This window comes from Clytia hemisphaerica, unplaced genomic scaffold (genome assembly GCF_902728285.1).
Source record: "Clytia hemisphaerica strain Z4C2 unplaced genomic scaffold, Clytia hemisphaerica genome assembly, whole genome shotgun sequence".
NCBI classification, from domain to species: domain Eukaryota; kingdom Metazoa; phylum Cnidaria; class Hydrozoa; order Leptothecata; family Clytiidae; genus Clytia; species Clytia hemisphaerica.
The window spans coordinates 1,479,672-1,495,355 of record NW_027103473.1 but is presented as its reverse complement, the minus strand read 5'-3'; positions in this window follow the sequence as shown (position 1 = coordinate 1,495,355).

The following is a 15,684-nucleotide window of genomic DNA, read 5'->3' as shown; positions in this document are numbered from 1 at the left end:
GTTTACCGAATGCTTCCTCTATATAGTAAATAGCTAACCGTAAACAAACAGAAATGTAGAATTTGTCAACAAAATACTTTAACCGGATTAAATTTCGCGAGATTAAATTTCGCGAGCTAAAAAAATCGCGAAATTTTCTGGATTTAATTTCGCGAGTCAGAGTTTTGAAATATTTCGCGTGGATTTAATTTCGCGAATAAGCCAGAAAACAGCTGAAAATAGCCATTTTTTGCCATAAATGGAGACTTGGAACTAGTTTCTCCGCCAAAAATACAATTTTAAAAGTTTGGTGGTGGATTTAATTTCGCGAATCAGGAATCTCACGCGTGTTCGCGAGTTTTAATTTCGCGAAAATGGCAAAAATTCGCGAAATCGCGAAATTTAATCTCGCGAAAATTAATCCGATTAAAGTATCTCTTAAAGATGATCACTGTCATTAAAGACCTTATTGAAAGATCATCTAGTACCTTTTGAAGTAGTTCTCAAGGACTGTTTTAAGGGTACATGATACACAGTTTGTTTTGATGGTAACATTCTGAGGTTCTGCGAGAGGCCGATACAACTTTCGGCAAAATATTCATTGCAGTGTTAAAACTTTGCCTAACTTTGGCAAACGGCGCTACATCGCAAGTATTCAAGGAAAAGTATATCTAGCGCTCTCGATGATTTTACACCTACATCGAGAAGTTGTACCATAATATCAGTGCGATGCATAATCTATTTTTAGTGCTTTTACAGATACAAACGCACAAAGTAGAATAATATGTCCCTTTAAACTTCGATCATAATAACTTTAAAAGCTCCTTTAAATAAACATCAAGACGTGAAATATTGATATCATATTTTATTTGGAATAACTAAGAAGCCTTAATATTTTGATATCTCAACTTAGCAGGGGCTCGAAAATTTATCTGCAAAGCTTTTTGAGTCAGCTGATTATCAAGGTTCAGGGGTAAATTATTTTAAAATCAGATCAGCTGATTAGTTCAAATATAATAATAGAAAATAATATCTCTTTAAATGTATTTTGTTAACGATTGAAAAGAACATACCACAAAAGAAGACAAGATGCCGACTAAAAAGGCTTTATTTTGCTCTTCAATTGTGTATTCTCTTTTTGAATCATTCACAAAGATGCAATGAAGGTGATTCATAAAATTTATGTATCTTTTAGTTGCAAAACTGAACTAAACTTTTCTAAAAAATTTCTTTGAATATGGTTAAAGGCAAAAGCAAGCGCTGTCTGCAAGAGAAAAATTTCCATTTTAAACACTTCTTGTAGACTGTTTTCAACAAACTCACAGGTCTTGGGCCGTCTTGGTTTTAAAAACGAAATTTCTTAAGGAATAATCTTTGTTACAATACGTACTATAAAAACATAACCATTTTGCTGATACTAGACCAACAAATAGAACTGTCTCCTTTCTTGAACTTGCTAAGTAAAGGTAATCATATTGTCTGCACCTGAAATTTTAATCAGATATTTATAATATAGCATTACCAATAATAAATAAGATCTTTTCTGTATGATTTCCTTTCTTAAACGTTGCATTTCAAGCCAAACTTCCCAAACAAACTAAATTCTAGTGATATTTTCATCCTCATAGCATGATATTTCTCTGTTATGTATATCGTTTTGACCCCTTTTTCAATTCATTAGAAATACATTGAAATGTTTCCATGCATGCCCGAATGACTGACTGACACTAACAGCCACTTAAATTTTCTTTCTTACAAAATGTTGCGGAACATTCAAAAGATGTCATTATAACGTCCCGTTGAAAGATGTTTCTTAAGCGTCAGTGAAAACTGATAATGCGTTAGAAAACTTCCATGATTCTTTCTATCTGTTTTGTTGTTTTTTGATTTGCCTTTGCCCATGATTTGTACGCTTTATCATCGATATGACTGTTGCTTAAACAGACAAATTTTCAAACTTTGTTGATTGATTGGCTTTTTAGATGTTTGTGACAAAGCTACGTCACTTTCTCACTGAGATTACTAACCACTGGAAATTCGGCCCAAAAAATCTCAAATTCAAATTTTTAAGGTATATAAAACACTGAAATTTTGGGTTGCAATCACCATCACCACTAGAAATTTTCGATAACTAAATCTTGCAGTCAAAACGCATTTACCTCATTCATCTCATTTAATTTTGTCCAGTCACAGTACAGTAGTCTAACTTCATGAGGAAGGTTTTAATGATCTTCTATCTTCCAGATTTTAGATTAAAATTAGATGCAGGCCCGGCGGAACCACCCTTAAAAGTGGAGAGGCTGAAGACTCAAAATGAGATAAAACTCGCTAGGAATTTGAAAAAAAAACTCATTTGCTTAAAGTTGGGGAGGCTGAAGTCTCCCCAGTCTCCCCAGTCTCCACCCGGCCTGAGCTGGGCTGGGAGAACATCAAATTCTCAAAAATCAACCAAAATAGCAAACAAAGTAACAACCCTACAAAAATTGATCAAATGTCAAATCTTCTAAACAACCATCAAAACAGAAGTCGCATGTAAACCTCGACAAGGTCCTCCATAACATCACAAGTGTTTATATACCTTCATTGTAACTAAGCTTAGAAAAATGATAAAAATATCTCTGAATCTCACCAAAAGTTAAAGTGCTAGCCATCTTATTGTCTTTTTCCCATACATTGTTTGTTTAATAAGTATCTCTTTGCAGTGTTTTCATATAAATATATGGGTAATTGAACTTTCAACCCGCCCCCTCTTAAGGATTTATACGGGTTTCATCTGTTGTGGAGTGACTTATTTTTTTTGATTCCATTAAGTTGAATTTAACTTTGTTACAATGAATAATGTAGCGAAGAATGTTGATGATTTGTTGATGAATTATTAAATGTTGTGATGTCATAATGTTTAGGGTGCAACATTCAAGCCTTGTCTACGTTTAAGAATGGTCATTCGCTGGCCCTTTTTAGCTCATTTTACAGAAATGATTTTCCCTTAAAGATGACAAGTAACAGTCTATCATCTATAATATATTCCATTTATGCTCGCACCGCATACATCAACCTCGCATACATCTTACAGTACACGTTTTTTTTTAAAGAACATCCAAAACCTTTGAAGCCTTCGGATGTTCTTAACTTTTTCAGATTTAAACCTAAAAATGTTCTTAACATGTTCTTATTTTCGCCATTTTGTGGGTACTTTTGTGTGTCTTCCTAAGAAATTGGGTGTTTTAGAGTTCCCAAAGCCTTAAAATGTTCTTAACTCGTTCTTAACATTTTGGCCATCGAAGCTTTATGTTCTAATATAGTTTGTTCTTAAAAAAAAAGGTGTATTAGGTATATGATTATATGGCCTATAAGAAGTTCTCTAGACTTTCAATACGAAAAACTGCGATTATAAATTTGGCTCTAAGTTTATGCCAAAGTTGATTGATTGCTTACCAAAATGGAGACTCGTCAATACATTGTATTTTTGGTAAAAGTGTTATTTTGAAATTAACAAAAAATAAACAATTCTTAAGAAACTTGTCTAAACAAGACCACACAGGAAATAACGTTTCGTTTAAAAGCTTTGCAGCCAAAATTTGTTGTGGTTATGTGGTCAAAAGATTTCTCTCGTGGTCCAAAAATGAGGTCCGCATTCCAAAGAAAACAGACCAAACTAAACACTGTTTAGCGAAGTCTTGTCTGATTTTATTCACTTCAATCTTTATAAATTGACTAGAAATTTTATGTCTAAACAAAGCAAAGAAACCGCAAAACGATAATGTCTTAAAAGTTTGCGATGTACATAAACGGCAAAATTCATTTACAATAACAGACTTGTTGATATGAAATCTTCATCACTCGCTAAAAATACCTGCTTTCTTCGGATATTAAGTTTTTTGTTTTTATTTTTGTGGCATTTTGTTCCATTCTTATACCTGCAAATGTCGGTATATAATATTTCGAATATCAGTGGTCGACTGGCCATAAGACATTTGCTGGATTGATAAGATAAATAGTTCCTTGTGTACATGAACTAAGTCAAGGCATGTCTTAACCATTATTTGATATGATTTTTCCAATTTTTTGGTTCGATCAAAACCGTGTGAAAATCTTATATTGTGGTTAGAATGAACAAGCGATTTTTGTGACAGTGTGTTTCTCACAGACCCTTTTCGCTTTCACACGTCCTCAGGGTTTGTCAAGATGCATAATCTGCAGAATATTATCCTGTGACGTCATTCATTTGTGACAAATCAAATCATCATAGTGTTTGGTTTGGTAGACTGCATCACCCCGAACGACCACGGGGCAATCTTGTGGTTCATTTCTCCGGAGAATAGTTCGCTACATGCTATGTATTTAGGGAAATCTACGACTTCTTTCCCTCAAGGGGTGGGAGGACAGCTTTTGAGTTGAGTTTGAGTGCTACTGCGAGATTCGTTTTTACGAAGATACTACTCTACAATCCATCTGTTATCTCATGAATCTTTAACAAGAATGACTGTTCTTAAACTGAACGAGCCAGAAATTTAATAACCATGTTAATTTTCTAAATTAAACTTCTCTCTGTAACTCGAATCACCCGCCCTCTGTCTTGTTCGACGTTTTGAGTTTTCTAACTTTGCAGACCACCGTCCGTTTCTTCAACCCTAATAAAGCTAATGAAAGGGAGACTGGTCAGTTTCAAATTTAATAATCAACACAGGAATATAAAATAAACAGTAAATTCAATGAAAATCTTGAAAATGTACCATTTACTCTACTCCGATTTCAATGTGAAGCTAACGGTGGATATTCTCTGAATGATTTATTGAAAACTATTTCCTACCAAATAAATTTAGCTCCATGGTACTGGCAGATTCATGCACGTCTTCTAACCAAAAAACTGTAATTGTTGAATCTTTAAAAATTACCAATAAATGTTCAATGAAAATCATTAAGGTGTATATAAGTATTTTGATACGGATTCACTTGGCTGCCCGATTTTACAGTGAATTTTACGTAAAATTCATTGCATATTTCTCTGTTGGTTTGACCTGTCCTACATTATTGTTACCGGATTCCTTTTCTTTGTCAACAGTAAGCATGGATATAAGGTTTCTGGCATGCAATTAGTTCAGGATTAACAGTTAAACTGCCAGGGGTTCTTTCATTCAGTGCCCCTTCCCCGGGCTTGTAGTTGCCATACGTACACGTTTTTTTATACAAGAATATTCGAATTTTTAAAGCCTCCATATGTTCTTAATATTTTGAGTTATAAGTTTTACAATGTGATTCTTAAAATGTTCTTATTTCCACTGTCCTGTGAGTAATTTTATGCAATTTCTAAAGAAATTGGTTGTTTTAAGTCCGCAAAGCCTTTTGTTCTTGATTTGTTCTTAATATTCTGGACTTCGAAGTCTTATGTTCTTATATAGTTGGCCTTTATGAATCAATTCAAGCAAAACAAACTCGACATTACTCGAAGTTCAAGTAAAATTTCAACCATTAAACTTTCCGAAAAATAAATCCACCAACCACCAAGGTCTTTTCATTAGCGTGATCTTCACTTTAAACTTTTCCATATTTACTTTGATAATTTATTTTGTTAACTGATTTCATATTAAACCTTGGACCTTGTTACACATGGAGACCCAAAGTTCACACTTTTTAGTGTAAATGAAGACTTTTAAAAGTTTTTATGTTTTTAAGCTGAGTTCTCTTAATCGAATTATTCTTTCACAAATATTGATTCTGGCTTGCGTTCTGTTGCACCTGAGTACACTCCGAAAATCCTGTGTGCCAGCATTGAAAAAACGATGAAAATTTTATCATGAATGAAAAATTGAATTATTTTAACAATTTTTTAAATATTGACTGACAAACTCCCTAGAATTTCTTTGTATAAAAACATAATTTAAATACCTCTCAATTTTAATTGAAGATGAAAAACCCAAGCTTTTGTTTTTGGAAATATTTGCTCACAGATTTTTTCACTGTATTTGTGTTGGAAAAATTGCCGACTTTTCGCTCGTGCCCTTATTTGATCAACGCTTTTAAGAACAGAAATTTTTAAGGCTGTTACTACCTGTGTATTATTGCGCAATTTGGGATATTTTTTGAAGGCACAAATATTTATTTCTATAGGAATCACGTGCTTTAGCACCTAACAGGAGTTTTCACTATATTGCACCCTTGAACTTCCTAAAATCGTGAAAACAACCTAAACATGAAAGCGATAAAACCGTTCCCCTAATATGTACTGGGGTTACAATTTCAATATTTCTTGTATCTTGAATCTCCTCGTCTATGTAGCAAAATCTATGCTGAGGATCATGACGATTGTACTTGGATGAAGAACAATATAATGAGCCCCCTCCCAGCAGCACCCCTCTTCGCCAAATGTTTTACCCTGATCACGATCAATCACGAAAATTTGTCATGCAGTTACGCAAAAAATGACGAAAAAAAACAAATCACACATCACGACTTAAATTATTGCCTCATCACGAATAACACCAATATCTTAATCACGGCCATTATTTCAAATAATTTAGAGTGCGCAATCATGCAAGGATAAAAACCCAATCACGCCGTCAGGCTGAGGGCCAAACAGCACACTCCTGAAATGTGTTGTGTTCTGTTGTTTATAATGGGCTTTTCCAGAAAAAAACCGTATACCCCCTGTTGAGGAGGTCCATCCCTCTGTGGTTGTAAATGCTGCAACCCCCTGGAATTCCAGGCAATTTCAGGTTTAAACCCCTCTGGAATTCTGAATTTTAGTAGGATTTAAAAAGCTACCCCCACGGAATTCCAGTTATTTTAGGCAGATTTTTGCATCTCCCTATGGAATTCTCCCACATATCAAACCTTACCCCCTTGGAACGGAAATGGACCTCCTCAACAGGGGGTATATGGTTTTTTTCTGGAAAAGCCCAATACAGTAAGCATTTTTAGAATGTCTACAGTAGAAGTGTTAAGGAAGCTCTCAACTTTTTGGGCCTAAGCATTGAGTCTTGAGTATTCTGGTCTTCCTAAGAAATTGCATGTAAAGCCTTATAATATTCTTAGAATGTTCTCAAAATGTTCTCTTTTTTAATAAAGATAAAGAAAAGTATAAGCGTGTGGAAGTGCTAATCATTTCAACACCTGAGAAGCATCTTGAATCTTGTAAATGAAACAAAGCAAATGAAAGGATTCTATGAAGAAAAAGAAGAACGAATAAAAAGATAATTTTATAGCTAGGTGTAATTATAATTAATTGCTTGGTCGCGTGCGAGCTTGTTTTTTGAAACAATTCCACACTGCGCTAGCGAAAAAAGAATTTGGAATCAGATTCATATTTTCAGTTATATTTTGTAATTTTAATTTGGTGGGGATGATTAAATGAGCAAAAATAATTTGTCAAAGCTGTTTTATTTAATTATTTTTGCTTATAACTTATTCTTCCCTTCTGAAGTTCCCTTACTTACCCCCAGCTAAATCTTTATGGTATCGTTTACCATTTAGAGCTTCAAGAAAGCTACACGTTTTTTTTTTTATAAGGAACCTTAACTTTGCTCTGAGCCTGGAGTTCCTTATTTTTACAGAGAATTTCAGTCTCAAAGTTCCTTATCGAGTTCCTTACTACATAGGAAATTTTGAACTTTTTGCCCCTTGAAAGATCAAAATTTGGTCAAATTAGTCACAATAAGGTACATTATTTTCAAATCCACTTATTCTCAGCCTGAGCAGTTCCTTAACAATTCCTTATTTTTTACACTATTTTCAGCCTCGAGTTCCTTATAAACGTGTTCCTTATTAAAAAAAAAACGTGTACTTACTTTTAAGATACCGATCCTATCGTTCGTAGCCCGTGTGGCACCTTAAATTTGCTATCGTCTTCTCAGTCAGTGTTGGACTAAAATTTTCCCCAAAAATATCTACTAAAAACAACATCTTAGAAAGTGAAAGCTTGTTTTTTGTCTCATTTAACAAGAGACATTCTTAACAGAATGTTAGTCTCTTTACCGCCAAAATAAGTCAAATGCAATTAGAACCAGGATATTTTTGAGACAGTGTGAAATATATTCCATAACATTTCGAGGGGTAAATACGATTTTTAGGAAAATCTTATCACATAAAGGAATTAGTTTTAAAATGGTTAAACCACCTTAGAAAATTCTTTGCGCAATGATTTTTTCGGTGAAGATTTTCTTTCAATTTTTTATTCCTTTTTATATCATTTTCAGACGTGAATTCTGAAGATTACATTACTATCCAAGTGTGAGATTTTTGATGTCTACTTTTCAATGAACATTAGGAATTGTTGTGGCTCTGAAATTGTGCATTGAAAATCTAATAATTTAAAATTAAATTTAATGCAGGTGACAAAGGAAGTTGCTAGAAACTTCTCTTTTTAAAGCAATGATCGTTTAGGACACCCCTGTCTCACAGCCCCGGTGGAACTTTTTTTCTCAGTGGGGATAAAAATCCTTATCAAAATCTCAATGAGGATAGAAATTCCATTGTTCCAAGGTTAAAAAATCCAGTGGGGATGGTTTTTTCAATTTTTAGACATTGAACTTCGAGTGGGGATGACTGGGACCAACTTTTTGCCAAATTTTCTAATGGGTTTGTGACAGAGGGGTATTTTAGGGTTTAGTCGTATTTTAGGGTTTAGTCGTATTTTATGGGACTGGCAAATCCCTACTCATTCGGAAAGGGTTAGTTAAGCTCTAATACTCTCATGTCCACTGTGACCTGTAATCCTATGTTGTGGGAAAATTTTATAATTCAGGCTTTATTTCCAGTCACCAAAAACCCTTTGAAATTTGAAAAAGAAACCCTTAAAAGAACGATTTTTGGGGGAGAAATACCCGCTCTAAGATCCTTTAAAGTTGATCTAATCCTAAACTTAACAAATTGATCTTAAAGTTCTATACAACTATACGATATAGTTTTTGGTGCAGATCCACATAGAAATTACAAAGCATATGGAATTTCAATTACCCAAATTCCAAAAAAAAAGGTTTAAACTATCTAATGCCTTTATAAAGAGGGTTTATGAAAGGTTTTATTTTTCTTTCAGTTTTTCCTTTAAATTTTCCTTAAAGTTCTTCTTCTTTTTTCATCATAATCCTAAAAAAATTCGTCTGCTATCCGACAGAGAGAGATTTTCTTGTCAATGAAAAGCGAATAAAACTTCAAAATATCCCCAGATTTATTATGATTTCAAATCAGGTGTAAATCCTTTGAATTCGATCAAATAAATTCCAAATTCGTCTCCGTCCAGATACCCGTTGCAGCTAATCTAAAAAAATACGGTCAAAAATTATCAACATCCTTTTTTGATAAAAGTTTTGGCACTTTAATAATTTTATTTTCCGTGAACCCTTATTTGAACCCTTATTTCAGAAAATTTCCCAATCTAAATAATTTCCCAAATTATACTGAATCGATCTACGAATTAAAGGTTTTATTTTTTCATAAGTGTTCTCGTTTCATATCAGACACATACTTCATATCTGGACAGTGTCTGCCTATTGTTATATTGTGCTGATATAAGCAAGATATTGTTTTTCCCCCTATTTCTGACCAATCTTGCTCCACATCCGTGTCAATTCAATATCAAAAAGCTTGTAAATTAAAATTGATGAGTAAGCAATACGATATCACTCTTATTTAAAAACAAAACCTTTAATCAATAAATTTTCCAATACTATACAAAAAGTACAGATGTAAGTTTTCAAGTTCTTCCGGATCAAAGCTGTCCTGTAAAATCAAAAATAACCATGATCACCATAAAAAAGTTTTGGTTTCGAACTGGAACACAGTCTCCTTTTAGATCGTTAGCTGACCCCATCTAGACAATGTACCTCTTAAGTATTAAAGTGGATTTAACTCTGTTTAATTAATCGACAAAACAGCCGACAATAAAAGTTACCAAGCTGGCACACAACGTTGTTTTAACGTTATATTGACGTTGTGAACGTTAAATAAACGTTGAAACGTCGTTGTGTGACAACTGGTAACGCGACTGAAACTAGTTCCACCAACTGAAAATACTAAAATGACATTAAAGCTTTACGAACTATTCTTGCTTGGTTACCTTAAAATAGTTTTGTCCAGGAAATGTTAAATCCACCAAGATTAGGAAATAGAATCATAGATTGGATTATCCGGGAATGACATCAAATGTACCGACTTAGTGCTTGAGTAAATTCTTCTTTAACCAGATTGTCTGTTTTTGGCTACTATTTTAAAAATATATTATCACTTTTGCCGAATTGGATGAATTTGATTTTTAAAGTTACCATTGAGTTAAAATATTAAAAGATTTCATGTCTAAAACCTGGAGATATTTTGTACGCACTTTTTTTAGATAAAAATGCTAAAAGACATATATTGCGGCTTGGGTTTTGACCTTAGACCGATGCTTCTTATCATCATACCTTTAAGACTTGTTTTAAAAGCGAAGGACGGAGATAAGTATAAGGACATTCTTAGAACATTGTTTTACAGGCCCTATAGCATTCAATTCCTTATGAAATCAGTCTAAAATACTCTCAAAACGAGTTTAATTTTTCGAGGGTAAAAATCACTCGTAAAAAAAATTCTTGAAAAAGTCAAAAAGTTTCTTGAATGGGCGGATTGGTGGAGCAAAATTTATGGGCGGTAGGCGTTTTTGGACAAATTTGGGTGAAAAATTTTGGGCGCCTGAGGTCGGTGGGTGTTTATGTCGAGAAAATTCAAAATGAAAGTTTGAAAAAAGTCAAATTTAAGTAATAAAAAAAAGTTCAAAAAGTCAAAAAGTATCGTACACCTTCTTTCAAATGATTTACCCCTCGAAATATTTTAGGCTTTAAACCCGAAAAGTTAAGTTTCATTAAAAGAAAAGTGTGTGCTCTTCCTGAACATCGGAGACCCAAGAATCCACTCACACTTCAAAACACCTTATATAAACGTGGTGTAACTCTTTCTTTTAAAACAAGATCAAGAAGTTCAGAAAGGTACTTATAAGTACAACATTAACAAAACGAGATTAGTAATAATGTTACATGCATTAAAATGACATTAACTTTACCTCATCAGATAATCTGCTATTGCTTTTCAACCTCATATCAGTTACATGATTTTAATCCGTACCTAAATCCAATTACTGCGGTTATTACTGCCCTTATTTTTCTTGTCTGATTTCACTTTTTGTTGTTTATCGTTGTAACCCTTATTACTCCATACCATTACATCACTGACCTTTATATATCCCTGGACCAAGCTATATCCGCCATCATTGTTCGAAGTTTGTTTTTGAATCGGTACCTGTAAAGAAGCCATTGTAGTGTTCAAAATTAACGTCTAACGGCGCTGCATCATCAAAAGTTTTCGAGGGAAAGTAGATCTAGCGCTCTCGATGCATTTACACCGCTATTGAGTAGTGCCGCCATTAGGGTACCACTTTTCAAAAAGCTCCGATCAAAGATTTTGCATGGCCGGGATTGAGAAACTTGGTCCAGGGTACATAGATGGTTCTTGGATTTAGACCAAAAGCAAGGAGTGGTCCTGAAGCTCTCAATTTCTGAGAGGTCGCTTTTTGTGATGCGAGAAGGTTTGCTAGGTACAGGGAAGTTTTGTAATTATAAAAGTAATGGGTAAGCTAGAAAAATAAGTAAAGTGTAAAAGAATTTTCCTATCAAAACTTTTGCCCATATGAATTTGCCTTTGGCCCTAGAAATTTGAAATTCTTTTGCGTTTGCGTTATATGTATGCGAGATAAATTCCTTATATCCTAGAATTCATGATATGCACCATTGCAATGTCTTCCGTTCCACCCAATAGCTGATTGGTTGTAAGTGACGTATTGACTGATTTTACGTCACTTTCAACCAATGAGCTATTGGGTCTGTGACGTAATGTCAGAAGACATTGCAGTGGTGCATATCATGAATAAGCAATTTCTGTGGAATAGGGCAGATTCAAACCACTTTTCCCGGATAATTTCTTTTTTTTAACAACATACCAAATCCGAATTAAGATTCCAGGTATATCAAATAGAAGTGAGCTGCTCTCTAACCAACACTAAAACCAACCAACTCACAAACCAACTCACAAACCACAAACCATCCAACATTGATCCTTAACACGCGTCCACATTTCCTCTCAAACTAACCAATGTATTTTTTGTCCATCTGTATCTTTAAGAGTGCTTTCTTTACTATACTTAAAATTTTCAATTAATAACTATTTCATAAGAATTTTTTGAATAATCTGAGAACACGCATTTTGACATTGTCCCTCTTCCCGATGCGCTCCCTTTGAAATCCACTTTTTTTAACCCTAATCTGTATTCTTAGGTCCTTGTCTGAAAATATACATTGCTGTTGTAAGGCTCTAGTAAATTTTCCCACAGAAAGACCTTTTGGAATTTTTCGAGAGCCCGTTGGCAAACAAAATGCTTACAAAAAACATGATAAAATATCCGTTACATATAAAGAATCAGGGGGATTATAATCGATTACAAATGCATGCTGTATACCCTCTTATTCGTTCTAAATGTTCAATTAAAATGGGATATCCTTTTAATTACGTCTTGTCCGCCGTCATACTGCCCATTTTCTTAGTCATGTTATGATATTGAAACCTTATATTTGATTCAGACCGGATCCGTTGCTTAGATTTCTAGTTTTCATTGTATTGAGGTATCTTGATCTCATAATAAACCATCTTTAGTTAGCACTACATATCCCCTTTTAGAAAGGTAACTTGTGGTGGCTATGACCCTCCATACCAAATAACACACCCTTGTCTTGACCTAAAATTTGTTGTCTTTGGATGAAATGTCAAGATATTTACTCATTTCTTACAATTTCGGCTGATTTTTTTTAGTCAGCAAAGGCTGCAGACACGACTGTTATACAGGGGTGATACAGTTCGATAATCTTTTTCATTTTCATCTTTGTGGATTGAAACCGTTATTTGTAAATCATCATCCTCAATCAGAGATCAATTTAAGCTCTTATATGGGCCCTTATCAAATGGCGTGCTAATCTGCTTCTCCAACACAAGTGAAATGACGCAATATAAACAAAAATGGTCTCCCTTATATATGGTCAGGGATGCACTTTTTTATGTCCGTATACCGGCCAAAATAGTTAATCCAAGATTTTCTAGCAAAATTTAACTTTTTTGATGTTTACAAATTTTCAACATTTTTCGGGAGCTTTGCTCTCTGAATTCCTCATACCCCCAGCTCTGTTATTAGAAACTCAATCTAAATTTAAACGGCCCAGCTCCCAGATGGTTGAAGAAAAATTTTAACGGCGAATCTTAATCATCGAAAGGTTTTTAGCAATATTATTTTCTCCAACTTTGATGCAACTCCATTTACTTTTGAAATGCGTTTTAGAATAAGATATGATGCACCTTCCGCCTTGCATAGCATGATATTATGTTGTCTATACTTCTATTCTTCGTCCCATAACGTGGTTTTACTTCCTTTTTCTTATCGTAGTTATGGGAATTATCAGCTACGTGTAGCATGTATTACAGTTCCCGTGATTTCCCGTTCCTCTATGCATTTTTAGTGATAAAAATTCGTTAAGAGCAAACCTTTTTTCGGGATATCCATAACTAACCACAGTACCTTGTTCAAGCTAAGAATATTCTAATGTTACAGTTGATTCTCTCTAATTCGAACTCGAACAGAGAGTATTGTTTGTTCAATCATATTGAAGAGAGATTTATAGAATTATAGAAAGTATATTAAGAGGGTTTCTCCTCGACGAGATCCGGAAATGTTCGAATTATAGAACTATTTGAATAATAGAAGTTCGAATAAGCGAGTCTCCTTATGGATTCTTTGAAGATCATCTTTTTTAAGCGGCACCCCCGTCAAACCTAGAACCGCCTGAAAGTAGAATTTCGGGGAATTGCTCTTCTTACATGAACAAATTTATTGAAATGGCTTAAAAACCCTGAAAATGTCAAATTAGTAAGAAGTTCTATAGCTCTATCAACGATTTCGTATTCACCCAAAACGTTTTAGTTATCTAAACTTTTAATCTGTAATACACACTGTCGCCGCTTGTCGGTTTCTTTGAAGTTAGCATGACAGTGCGGTTCAGAGCACCCGTTTCTCAGTGGGCCAGTGATTATGCTGTGTTTTACTGCTTTGTGACATTTAATGCCGATTTAGCTGAGATAAATAGTTTGTAAATTTATTTGTCTGAAAAAAGGCGAGACGAGACTTTAGTCGAAGAGAAAGAATTGACTTCTTAAACATTAGAAAGTTGGAATAAAATAAAATCTTGAATTTTACAGATTGATTTTATACTATTTTCAAATCCAAGGGTCCATTTATTTATTACGCGTGGAAAGAATTCAGAGAAATTTTTTGAATATATCAATTATTAGTGGTAAGTCTGATCACGATATCACGCAACTTTTTGTCTTCTATCACGCCCACGAAAACCAGCAAAAAAATGGATAATCACGCATCCCTTTGAAAGAGTCCAAATCACGCATCAAGCCTCAAAAAGCTTTCAAATCATGCTGCAAAAAGTCCCTATCACGCCATCACGAAAACCGCTTGGGGGCTCTTGTATTTAATATCTTCAGTTCACTGGTTGTTTATGCTTTCAAACGATGGTTTGTATCTTCCCATCTTCGATCACACAAGTTGGGTTAAACAGGGTAATCATCTGATAAAATGATATGCACCATTGCAATGTCTTATACGGACCCAACAGCTGATTGGTTGAAAGTGACTTATCGACTGATTTTACGTCACTTATAACCAATCAGCTGTTGGGTCCATGATGTAATGTCAGAAGACATGCAATGGTGCTTATCATGAATTTAATGATAAGATCAATGATCATTTTGATATCATCGAGTTATCAAATTGGATCATATGTGTTACAAATCGTTTATTTTCCCATGCCCCCCCCCTTCAGCTCAAAATACAAAACACTGCGTTAAAAATCAGCTCCTCACTTTAAATCAATGACTAGTGAGGCAGTTAAGAATCCCTTTAGGTAAGCAAGATTCGGTATTGAGTGTCCCTTTTTCAAACTCTGAAAATACCTGACGATTCCTGACCGGTCAGTATTTTCGTTCCTGTATTCTAAGCGCTAATGAACCTTTCGATTTGTGAAATGCTGCTTGAAACTCATATAGATAGTAAACTTTCCCAAGAGCTTACAAATTTTAGACTTAAGTCAACAAGTTTAACTATAAAATGCTTCATTTGTCTGTTGATTACAAAATCTAATTTGCAAGAATTTTCAATTGTGCTTACCTCAGACGAAAAAATATCACCAATTTACAAGTCAAGCCATACAGGCCTCTTCTGCTTCAATTTCTACTGTAGTACATATATACCTTGTCTCAAGCTTAACCATCTCAACTCCAAATTACACAACCACACAACCATTTAAAACTAATGAAACTAATCAAAAAGCAACTCTGCCTCAACACTAGTTGATAATAAGGGAAACATATTAGTACAAAATTATTCTTAAATGGTTAAATAGAATTTGAGGAAATTGTTCATAATTTTCTTATGTTCAGCTTGATAAGACACACGGGGACTGAACATCTATTAATACCAAAGATCAATTTAATTTTTTCTAATTGCGGAAGTCTTACTTTACTATAGCGCTTAATCCTTCCAAAAGAGTTCCGCATGCAACTCATGGATGTATTTTTAATGTATTATGAATTACATCACCAGTAGGGTGCTACACTGAGGTATTAGAATTATCT